Raw genomic sequence first — 13,399 nt, forward strand, 5'->3', positions numbered from 1 at the left:
TGATTCTTGTGATGACGAAAATAAAAGCTTATAAGATTGGGAAACTTATCCAAGAACTTCCAAGTGCCATATCTTTTGATGCGCATCTTTTTTCTTCTTCAAATTTTCCATGTGGCTTCATTGGGGGGAGTTATTTGGAGAGAAACTTGTTTCATTCTTCATGTTGGTGCCTTCTCAGTGCTAGATAAGGTGCATCTTAGTGTCAGAGTGCTTTTTACTCTCTCGTGTGTTCTAGGTGCTCGATAAGATGCACTCTAAGTGCTCGGTAAGGTGCATCCTAGATAAGGTTGCATTATGATGCATGGGCTAACATGAGTGTGTGAGAGTTTTATGTTGGGTGTGACCATACCAATATTAGTGCACTAGATCCCATTAAAGCTCTGTAGTTAAGCATGCTTGGGCTAGAGTAGGACTAGGATGGGTGACTTCTTAGGAAGTCCTAGTGTTGCACCCTTCTTTTTACTTTTTTGATCACCCATTTGTGTCATTATTATATTTACACTACTCTCATGCTTCTCAAAGCCCATTTTCAACCACTCATCCCCTTCTCCTCCTGCACCCTGAGTCATGTTCATTCTAAGTGCTTGATAAGGCATGTTCTCAATGCTAGATAAGGTTCATTCTAGGCACTAAAGATGATGTAAAAATTATTTTCCTCAACAAAGTAATCTTCATATGGATGAAATAGTCAATATAACAATTGATTCTTGTGATGACAAAAATAAAAGCTTATAAGATTGGGAAATTGATACAAGAACTTCTGAGGGCCATAAATTTTGACCCGCATCTCCATTCTTCTTGAAATTATCCATGTGGCTTCATTTGGATGACATATTTGGAGAGAAACTCATGACTATCTTCCTATTGGTGCCTTTTGAGTTTTAGATAAGGTGTGTTCTTAGTGTTAGAGTGCTTTTTACTCTCTTATGCATTCTGGGTGCTCGATAAGGTGCATCCTAGATAAGGTTGCATCATGATGCATGTGATAACATGAAAGTGTGATAGTTTGATGTTGGGTGAGATCATACTTGCGTTAGTGCACTGGATCCCATGAGAACTCTGTAGTTAAGTGTGCTCAGGCTAGAGTAGTACTGGGATCAGTGACCTCCTAGGAAATCTTAATGTAGCACCCTTCTTTAACTTTTTTAAGCATCATGTTGTGTCGTTGTTATATTTACACTACTCTCATGCTTCTCAAAGCCCATTTTCAATCACCCATCCCCTTCTCCTTCTGTACCTTGACTCATGTTCATTCTCAGTGCTCCCAATGTAGCACCCTTCTTTTACTTTTTTGAGCATCTAGTTGTTTCATTGCTATAATTGCACTACTCTCATGCTTGTCAAAGCCCATTTTCAATCGACCATCCCCTTCTCCTCCTATACTCAAACTCATGTTCATTTTGAGTGCACGATAAGGAACATTCTTAATGCTACATAAGGTGCATTCTACTCACTAAAGATGATGTAAAAATTATGTTCCTCAACAAAGTAATTTGTATATGGATGAAAAGATTGATATAACAATTGATTCTTGCGATTACAAAAATAAAAGCTTATAAGATTGGGAAATTGATCCAAGAACTTCCAAGGGCCATAACTTTTGATGTGCATCTCTGTTCTTCAAATTTTCCATGTGGCTTCATTGGGAGGAATTATTTGGAGAGAAAGTTGTGTTGTTCTTCCTATTGGTACCTCTAGAGTGTAGGATAAGGTGCCTTCTTAGTATTAGTGTACTTTTTAAACTCTTGTGCATTCTTGGTGCTCAATAAGATGCGCTCTAAGTTCTAAATAAGGTTCATCCTAGATAAGGTTGCATTATGATGCATGGGCTAACACGAGTGTCTGACAGTTTGATGTTGGGTGCGATCATACTAGCGTTAGTGAATTGGATCCTATCAGAACTATATAGTTAACTACACTTGGGCTAGATTAGTACTAGGATGGGTGACCTCCCATGAAGTCCTAATGTAGCACCCTTCTTTTACTTTTTTGAGCATCTAGTTGTGTCATTGTTATATTTACACTACTCTCATGCTTCTCAAAGCCCATTTTCAATTGCCTATCCCCTTCTCCTCCCATACCTTAACTCATGTTCATTCTAAGTACTTGATAAGGCACACTCTTAGTGCAAGATAAGGTGCATTCTAGTCACTAAAGATGATGTAAAAATTATGTTCCTCAACAAAGTAATCTCCATATGGATGAAATAGTTGATATAACAATTGATTCTTGTGATGATGAAAACAAAAGCTTAAAAGATTGCAAAATTGATCCAAGAACTTCTGAGGGCCATAACTTTTGACGCGTGCATTTGTTCTTCTTGAAAATTTCCATATGGCTTCATTAGGAGGAATTATTTGGAGAGAAACACATGCCTTTCTTCCTATTGGAACCTTCTAAGTGTTAGATAATGTCCATTCTTAGTGTTTGAGTGCTTTTTACTCTATCATGTGTTCTAGGTACTTGATAATGTGTGCTCCAAGTGCTCAATAAGGTGCATCCTAGAAAAGGTTTCTTTATGATGCATTGGCTAACATGAGGGTTTGGAAGTTTGATGTTGGGTGCAATCATACTAGTGTTAGTCCACCAGATACATTTAGAACTCTATAGTTAAGTGCACTTGGTCTGGAGTAGTACTTGGATGGGTGACATTCTGAGAAGTGTCAATGTAACATCCTTCTTTTACTTTTTTGAGCATTCAATTGTGTCATTGTTATATTTAAATTTCTCTCATGCTTCTCAAAGCCCATTTTCAATCACCCCACCCATTCTCCTCCTGTATCTCAACTCATGTTCATTTTGAATGCTTGATAAGGCATATTCTTAGTGCTAGATAAGGTACATTCTAGGCACTAATGATGATGTAAAAATTATGTTCCTCAAAAAATTAATCTCCATATATATGTAAGAATCGATATAATAACTAATTCTTGTGATGACAAAAATAAAATCTTATAAGATTAGGAAATCAATCCAAGAACTTTTGAGGCCCATAACTTTTGACTTGCATCTCTTTTCTTCCTAAAATTTTCCATGTGGCTTCATTGGGAGAAGTTATTTGGAGAGAAACTCATTCCTTTCTTCCTATTGGTGCCTTTTGAGTGCTAGATAATGCGTGTTCTTAGTGTTTGAGTGCTTTTTACTCTCTTGTGCATTCTGGGTGCTCGATAAGGTGTGCTCCAAGTGCTTGATAAGATGCATCCTAGATAAGGTTCCATTATGATGCATGGGATAATAGAAGGCTATGAGAGTTGTATGTTGGATATGATCATACTAGTTGTAGTGCATTGGATCCCATGAGAACTCTGTAGGTAAATGTGCTTGAGCTAGATTAGCATTGGGATGGATGACCTCTCTAAAAGTCTCTGTGTTGCACCATTATTTTACTTTTTTGAGCATCTATTTGGGTCATTGTAACATTTACACTGCTCTCATGCTTCTCAAAGCCCATTTTCAACCACCTATCCCCTTCTCCCATACCTTGACTCATGTTCATTCTAAGTGCTTGATAAGGCACATTCTTAGTGCTAGATAAGGTGCACTATAGGCACTAAAGATGATGTAAAAGTTATGTTCCTCAATAAAGTAATCTCCATATGGATGAAACACTCAATATAACAATTAGTTGTTGTAATGACAAAAATAAAAGCTTATAAGATTGGGAAATTGATCCAAAAACTTTTGAGGGCCAAAACTTTTGACCCACATCTTTGTTCTTCATGAAATTTTCCATGTGGTTTCATTAGGAGGAGTTATTTGGAGAGAAACTTGTGTCATTCTTCCTATTGCATCCTTTTGAGTGTTGGATAAGGTGCATTCTTAGTATCAGAGTGCATTTTACAATCTCATGCACTTTGGGTGCTCAATAAGGTGTGCTCTGAGTGCTTGATAAGGTATGTCCTAGATAAGGTTGCATTATGATGTATGGGATAACATGAGGGTGTGAAATTTTTATGCTGGGTGAAATCATACTTGCATTAGTGCATTAGATCCAATGAAAACTCCACAATTAAGCATACTTGGTCTAGAGTAGTACTAGGATGGGTGATGTCTTGGGGAGTGCTGGTGTAGCATCCTTCTTTTAGTTTTTTGAGCATCCAGTTGTGTCATTGTTATATTTACGCTGCTCTCATGCCTCTCAAAGCCCATTTTCAATCACCCATCCCCTTCTCCTCCTATACCCCAACTCATTTTCATTCTGAGTGCTCAATAAGGCATGTTCTCAGTGCTAGATAAGGTACATTCTACACACTAATGATAGTGTAAAAACTATGTTCCTCAACAAAATAATCTCCATATGGAGGAAATTGTTGATATAACAATTGATTCTTGTGATGAAAAAAATAAAAGCTTAAAAGATTAAGAAATTGATCTAAGAACTTTTGAAGCCCATAAATTTTGACTCGAATTTTTGTTATTGAAATTTTCCACATGGCTTCACTAGGAGGAATTATTTGGAGAGAAACTCATGCCTTTCTTCCTATTGGTGCACCTTCTGAGTGTCATATAATGTTTGATCTTAGTGTCTAAGTGCTTTTTACTCTCTCATGCATTTTGGGTGCTCAATATGGGTTTCTCCAAGTGCTCAATAAGGTTGCATTATGATGCATGGGGTAACATGAGGGTGTGAGAGTTGTATGTTGGGTGTGATCATACCAATGTTAGTGCATCAAATCCCATCAAAACTTTTCAGTTAAGCGCCTCTTGCATCAAAGTAGTACTTGGATGGGCAACCTCTTGGGAAGTCCCTATTTTGCACCCTTCTTTTACTTTTTTGAGCATCTATTTGTGTCATTCTAATATTTACACTACTCTCATGGTTTTCAAATCCCATTTTCAACTACCCATCCCCTTGTCCTCTCATACCTTAACTCATGTTCATTATGAGTGCTCGATAAGATATATTCTCAGTGCTAGATAAGATGCATTATAGGCACTAAAGATGATGTAAAAATTATTTTCCTCAACAAAGTAATCTCCATATGGATAAAAAAATTGATATAATAGTTGATTTTTGTGATGACGAAAATAAAATCTTATAAGATTGGGAAATTGTTCCAAGAACTTTCGAGGGCCATAATTTTTTACCCATATCTCCGTTCTTCTTGAAATTTTCCATGTGGTTTCATTGGGAGGAGTTATTTTGAGATAAACTCATGCATTTCTTCCTATTGGCACCTTATGAGAGCTAGATAAGGTGTATTCTTAGTGTTTGAGTACCTTTTACTCTCTTGAACATTTTGGGCCCTTGATAAGGTGTGTACTAGAGAAGGTTGCATTATGATGCATGGACTAACACTAGGGTGTGAGATTTTGATTTTAGGTGCAATCATATCAGCATTGGTGCATTGGATCCCATCAAAACTCTACAATTAAGTGTGCTTGGGCTGGAGTAGTGCTAGGATGGGTGACCTCTCGAGAAGTCCCTATGTTGCACCCTTCTTTTAATTTTTTGATCATCCATTTGTGTCATTGTAATATTTGCATTGCTCTCATGCTTCTCAAATCCCATTTTCAATCACCCATCCCCTTCTCTCTTGTACCTTGACTCATGTTCATTATGAGTGCTCGATAAGGCACATTCTTAGTGTTAGATAAGGTGCATTATATTCACTAAAGTTGATGTAAAATTTATGTTCCTCAAAAAAGTAATTTCTATATGGATGAAATAGTCAATATAATAATTGATTCTTGTGATGACGAAAGTAAAAGATTATAAAATTGGGAAATTGACCCAAGAACTTCCAAGGGCCATAATGTTTGACCTGCATCTCTTTTCTTCTTCAATTTTTTCATGTAGCTTCATTGGGAGGAGTTATTTGGAGAGAAACTCATGCCTTTCTTCTTATTGGCACTTTCCAAGTGTAGGATAAGGTGCCTTCTTAGTGTCAGAGTTCTTTTTACTCTCTTGTGCATTTTGGATGCTTGATATAGTGCGCTCTGAGTGCTCAATAAGGTGCATCCTAGATAAGGCTACATTATGATGCATGGGCTAACATGAGCGTGTGAGAGTTTGATGTTGGGTGTGATCATACTAGCGTTAGTGCATTGGATCACATTAGAACTCTGCAATTAAGCATACTTGGGCCAAATTAGTACTGGTATTGGTGACCTCCTAGGAAGTCCCAATGTGGCACCCTTATTTTACTTTGTTGAGCTTCTAGTTGTTCAATTGTTATATTTACACTGCTCTCATGCTTCTCAAAGCTCATTTTCAATCGCCCATCCCCTTCTCCTCTCGTACCCTGACTCATGTTCATTCTGAGTGCTCAATAAGGCACCATCTTAGTGCTAGATAAGATGCATTCTAGGCACTAAAGATGATGTAAAAATTATGTTCCTTAACAAAGAAATCTTGATATGGATGAAATAGTCGATATAACAATTGATTCTTGTGATGGAAAAAATAAAAGCTTATAAGATTGGGAAATCGATCCAAGAACTTCAGAGGGCCATAACTTTTGACCCGCATCTCTGTTCTTCTTTAAATTGTATGCACCTAAAATGGTTGCCTAGATTATGGGCCCCCATTCTTCAATTTATTAATTTTCTAAATCAATTTATTGATTTACTAAATCAATGCATCGCAATATTTTATTAAATCACTTCAAATCATTTACATTGATCAATTTGCAATTAATTTAATTATTTCAATATTTCATAAGGCTTGATTATATTATTCCAAATCTTATTTAATTAAAAGAAAACTTCTCTTTTAATAAAATAAAATAAAATCCTCTTTTAGTTAAAAGAAAATCCCTCTTTTAATTAAATAAATAAATCCCCACTTAAATATCTCTTTGTGATGAAAAAAGGAAATAAATTAAATAAAAATAAATAAATCTTTTTTTTCTCTACACTTAAATGCACATATCTCTAAATGGGATTCCTCTTTTTTCCTCTTTCCACTTTCTTCTCAAACACCCCTCTTTTCTCATTGGTGGAATTTTGTCTCACATGGATCAAACTCTATTATCCCATTTTGGTTGTGAGAAGCCTCCCACTTCCACATTTTCCTTTATAAGGAGCCTTCTCCTTCTCATTTTCATATAGAGGGGTATAGAGAAAATAGTTCATTGCTATAGTATTGCTATGCTATAGGTTTAGAGAGAGATTTTGGAGAAGGATTCTAAGCCTTAGGGTTTGGACATTGGAGTTTCATTACAAATTCTCTTCTTGTCTTATTCTCTCTTGCATCCATGCCTTCCATCATGAGGTTTCATCCTTGTACTTTCATATTATCTTAGAGTCATATTTGTTTTCATAGATTAATATTGCATTGGTATTTCCTTACATAGACTATACTATATTTCATTTCTTACATTGCTTTGCATTGTTATTATTTACATTAGCTTGCATCTTCATTTGCATTCATATTTTGATATTTGAATCTCTTGTTTTATGGTGTACTTGCATGGGCACAAACTAGGTCAAACTGAGGGTCTCCATTACAAACCCTTGCACTCCATGAATAGAGAGCTACAAGCTGACATTCGAGACCTCATTCTTGAAAAATCTTGGATATAATGACTCATAGAAGTGTGTCAACATTTTAGAACACATTTTTTGGCACCCACTGTCATGAGCCCAAGTTAAAAGGATATATGAATATTCAAATAACATATTATACAATGATAGTAATTAAGAATAATACTATTATAATTTATTATATAATAGTGATTTGACAATATAAAAGTAAAACAATATATAAGATTATAGCATAGTTGTAATGTAAAATATTATATTTTAATTATAATATTAATGAGTTAAATAAATTAAATAAAAAATAAATACTTTGATTATAAATGATGTCAAATACCAATAATAATTTTATAATGAAATGGACATATTCAAGGATAATATTATAATATAACTAAGAATTAAATTTTATTATCAATAATATATAAAGAAAATATACTACGTAATAGTAGTAAGAATAATGATATTACTAATATTATTATTAATATAATATATAATATGTTATAATTACATTATAAATCAATAAGATGATAATATATCTAACTATTATCACATTTGAATATAAATACTATTAATAACTAATGATAATGAATTGATTACTAAATTTGAATATATTAATCAATAAAATATTATATCTATTAATAAATATGGTACAACAATTAATATAAGATTCAATAAACATATATAAGTATAAAAGTAAATAGTCTAAATATATTTAAATATTATATAACAATATATGAGATAATTTATTATTAAGGGACATGACTATTAGCCACCAATCCAAGTAATACGTATAAATATAGCTATTGAAGGATGTGGAGATAATAACATACACAGTGAGAATAGGGAAGAGAAATATCACAATAAGAAGCACTATAATAAAATCTAAGGGGACTTATGTAAACACAATTAACATCATACTTTGGAGAAGAAGATTACAAGTTGATATAGAAGGCAAGGAGGAGCAATATAAATAGACTAGAGTGGTAAGAGGTAAAAATGATGGTCCCAGCCAGCTCGAGTCAGAGCATAGAACAAGCCAAGCAAGTAACGAGACCTATTGGGAGATGTCGTTAGAAAAATCTATGCATAAGTTCTAATTTGAATGCTATGAAAACATCAAATTTGGAGCAGTGAATATAACATTGAATATGGTGAGACAATAATCAGTGATTGTGATTCTGATAGCTTATACAGTAAAGAAAATGGATAGAGTATAGCGAGTATCAATGACTGATTGACACTGTGGAAGTATTTAGAAATTGAGTCAGTGTATGAAGGAAAAACAATCATCCATATATGACGGCTACATCAAGGGAGTATATGATCAAATGTGATCAAATTAGATGAATAAATGCATACTCAGGACAACATATACATCAAGTTAAATATACAAAGTCCAATAAGGACTATCTAAAGTCAACAATGCCAAGACTAGATACACATAAGTGCACAAATTAGAGAACCGTATTACAATCAATATATTCAGTCATACAAAGATGATCAAGCAATGACACTAATATTGGAGAAAGTACAAGTAGTGCCTAGAATACCAATATAAATCAGAGAAAATATGGAAGAAGGATAAAAATAAAAGTAAAGGTTGTACATAAAAGAATGACCCCCAAAAAAGGGTTCATTACTTGTTGGTTTTAGATATTTTTGGAGCTAACACCTTTATGCGGATTTCTTTGGATACAAAAAAACCCTAGATCTTAAAGATTTGATTATATCTCCCAAATGACTTAGTGTTTTGGTCTGAATTTTTTTTGCAGGTTGGTGACATATCAGAGAAGCTTCAGTGAAATTTTCAAATTTGTCTGAGGTATATTTTATATTTTATAATTTTTTCTTCTTGATTTTTCATGAAAAATCATTTTAAGGTGTAAATTAGATTTTTTTAAAGAAATGTCTACATTTTAAGAAAGGTCTCTAAATTCTAAATAGGGTTGGTTCTTTGTATTTTGATTTTAGAGATCATATTAAGGTTTAATAATTTGATTTGCAAAAACAGGTTTATTTTGACAAAATGGTTCTCTAGGGCACAAATGAAAAGATCTTTTTAAAATTCTTACATTTTTGGAAACCTCTCTAATTTCTGATAGGGATCTCTTTTCTGCATTTAGGGTTTTGGATCAAAATTCATATCCTATAGGTCCAATCTTGTTGACTAAGTCAAAAATAAATATTAAAAAAAGGACATTTAACGAATAGCTTGCATTTAATTTTCACATGGATCAATTAATGATGTGAGCTTTCATTTGGTTTATTTGATGGTTATTATCACTCTTAAAAATTAGATTTTCAGATCTAACCATAGTTTTGCATAAGTTGGATATATATTGCATGTCTTGTGTTTGCTTATTTTGCTTTTTTTTTTTTTCATTGCGAGCGAGCGTTTAAGCATAAACAAAAGGTAAAATAGAGAAAAGATGTGTTGCAAGGATTATGAGGTGTTTTATTAGATCTCTATAAAATTTGGATTTGGAAATGAAATGAACCCTTTCATGTGTCTGGCTTGAGTGCTTTTACATGCTTTCATAGATTCACACTTCATTTGGTGCTCTAAAATTGGATCTAGATTTACTTTCATGCATATGTGTTTCACATAGTAATTAGGCCCTATGAAACCTATTTGTGGAATTCTTGAGGGAATGTGCTTCATTCTCTTTCCTTACATGTGAAGCTCTTCTCAATGATAGATCTCCTTGTAGGTAGAGAAGGATACTTTTTATTATCTCACTATTTAGCTTGGGTTTGTCCTCAACATTCATTAGTATTTTCTCTTTTGAGATTGGTGGTGTCTGTTGTTGTATTTTTCAAAAATTTGGTGAGGTGATTTTGAATTAGTGTGTAAAAGAATCTTGTTTACTATGTTTGGGTAAGGTGAAGAGGCTAGAGGAGTATGCTTTGTTCTCTTTTGGGTACATCAAAAACTTGGAACCCTTGGATCCAAACCAAGTCCTCATGTGGTACAACTTTGTGAGTCTTCCTTGATTAGAGAGGGTTAACCATAGTGGACATTCCATTTATTAGGTTAACCACATGGATGGAACCTCAAGTGGTAATAGCCATTTTCAATGTGGTAGTAGCAAACACTATATAAATGTCCTTTTGGGGGAAATCCTCATGGGTGTACTCTATTGTTAGCTTCTCAGATCTCCTTAGTATCTCTGATTGATTAAATTTTTAGAATATGTCAAAACCTTTGTGTGCCAAGATTGTATTTCACCCACTCTAGATTGCAAAAGCTACAAAGTTGAACATTACTAAGAACCATAGTGCTACCAAATCTTCTTTTCAAAGACCATGTGAGTGATCAAAAAATATTTTGAGAACATACACAATGGTGGTTCTAGGGATTAGACTGATACTATGACACTATTATGGTTCATGTGCAAGGTTTCTTTGTCCCTTGCTCATTATTTGAAGATGTTTTCTTAAAATTCATGATTTTTGTCTTGCATGCCTGGTTCATGATTCAAAATTTATCACACCTAGTTCAATATTTAAAATGAATAAAATCTGAGTTCCTAAGTCAAGAATTTATGATCAAACTTATTTGCTATCTTGTTATTTCTAGTCTACCTAGGTTGATCTGGTTCAGATTAGGTTACTTACCTCATTGTTAGAAGCTTGTTTGCACCTTGGATTATTGAACTTTGACCCCTTGAATTAGTGATCTTTGATTTCACAAGTCACCTTTTTTGGAGTTGGTGAGTTAGAGACTATCCTTGTTGAGAAAGATATACCTTTAGATTCTTTGATATTATGCTTCTAGAGTCTTAGTAATCTCTTGTCCATCCACTTTTATTATTATTCAATTTTAATTATTTATAATTTGGATAAATCATCCTCCTAGTTCATATGTGCTAGGGTATTCTCCCGAAGTTGTTGGCACCTATGTGGCAGTGTTGGTTTATGCCTATTGCAAAATTCTATCTTATCACATCTCTTTTGGACAAGTGAATTCTTTTACTATCCTAGTTTAGTACCAACATTTCTTAGGGTTATCCTATCACCTTAGTACCTTTTCTTTCATATCGGTTACAACAAGATATCAAGTACAACAAGGATAGAAACCTCAAGTCATCTTTAAACAATTACCTTTAGTTCAAACTCATCAAAGATGTAAGGGAAAATAAATTGTGTTTGTTCAATCACCTAAGAATATTCTAGAAGCTTTGTTTGACCTTAGTAGTGACCTTATTGAGTTGAGTACACCCCTAGCATCACCTCAATCAGATATGGATATGAATTTTACAATGGCTTCACAAAGAAAGAATTGAAGTGGTGAATACTATGTTGACCTTTGGAGTGGTAATCTTGCTTGTGAAAATAGACCAACCTCACCCTGTATTGAGGATAGATATTTAGATGCACACGAAAGGGCTGAGAAATGTAAACATTATAGAAGAGAAATCCCAATATGATGATCAAATTAGTGAGCCTTCTAGTGCTCATGTGAATGCAACATTTACTGGTAACTAGTTTAGATAAGCAAGACCATGTACACTACTCATGACACCTTTAGGTTATGCGAGTGGTAGACTCAAAGTACTTGAGTGTGAGAGAAAAGCCCTTCTAGAAGAACAAGCTAAGAAGGAAAAACAATTTAGAGCCTAGAAGAAGAAAGGAAATCCTATCAAGAAGCACAAGACCTTCTTGTGGCTCTACAACTTGACAATAAATTCAACAATGTGCACATTGGTGGTGAAAACAACTCTCCTCCATCCACCCCTCCTAAGACTCCACAAAGTGGAAGACACTCAAGAACACCTTCACGATCTCCTAGCCCTAGAGGAAGGAGAGCTTCAATACATGATGATTATAGGAGACCAACACCTCCTAGAGTTTCAAGAAAACCTTCACAACAAGCTCATCATGGTTCATAATATGGAGGTGGTAGCTCAAACTTTGACCGCAATTCTTATGATTTCATGGCTATTCAACAAGACCCACATTTTTGGCAACATATGGAAGCATATATGGAACAAAAAAAAAAAATGCATGATTTCAAAATTTAATCAACAAGGGTACTAATGTCCCTTACAAATTTTATGTAGAAAAAAGATTCAAAAGCATGATGCCTCTATGAAAGAAAAAATTGACCAATTGAAGAAATAGCTAAAGCAAATATTAGCACCCAAGAGTTCTTTTTCACTTGATTCAGTTTGTTTTAATCCTTTTGACAAGAGCATTACCATGAAATATTTCCATAGAAAAATTAAGATCCCCCAATATGACAAATGGAAATGGGGATCTAAATGATCATGTACACTAGTTCTATACTATGAGTTTTGAGTTTTATCATGAGGAATTATACCTTATGAGATTATTTCCAAGGAGTCTTAAGGGTCAAGTATTGGAATGGTTTACGAATATAACTCCTCCTTATAAGACATTCCCTAAGCTAATTTAGAGATTTGTTCAACACTTTGCATACAATATTTCATAATCTATCTTGCTATTGGAATTATGTCACACAAAGAAAAATCAAGGAGAATCCTTTGTTACTTTCTTGCAAAGATGGAGATGACAGTGCTCTCGCTATTCTAGGACTATTCTTGAGAAAGAAAAGATTGAAATCCTCATTAGTAATATGGTTCTAGAGATGAAGTATGAAGTTAAGAGGATGGTTTTTGAGTCCTTTGATATCATCGTTGAAGCCCCATTTAGAAGTGATTAATGATGGAGTTGTGGATTCCTCTAAGCCTAAACACCAAGCTACTTTCCATTTGGCTAGTGCCAATCAATAAAGTAACAAGCCAACATATCAAGAAAGGCCTAAAGGAGAGAAACATAACTCTACACAATTGGTTGAGTCATATGAAGAGATATTCACAAATCTCATTTCTCATAATATTGTGTACCCTTATGATGCCACAAAGTTCTACATACCTAAAGTTAAGCCATGGTG

At 34.1% G+C, this 13,399-nt stretch overlaps 1 pseudogene; it reads left to right on the plus strand.

Annotated features, from left to right (window-relative positions):
* The first annotated feature begins 335 nt into the window (after window positions 1-335).
* On the plus strand, window positions 336-454 carry LOC149529833 (5S ribosomal RNA; annotated as a pseudogene).
* The last annotated feature ends 12,945 nt before the right edge of the window (window positions 455-13,399 follow it).

The sequence above is a fragment of the Cupressus sempervirens genome, chromosome 11 (genome assembly GCF_028749045.1).
Source record: "Cupressus sempervirens isolate cs-2001-9-10 chromosome 11, ASM2874904v1, whole genome shotgun sequence".
NCBI classification, from domain to species: Eukaryota; Viridiplantae; Streptophyta; class Pinopsida; order Cupressales; family Cupressaceae; genus Cupressus; species Cupressus sempervirens.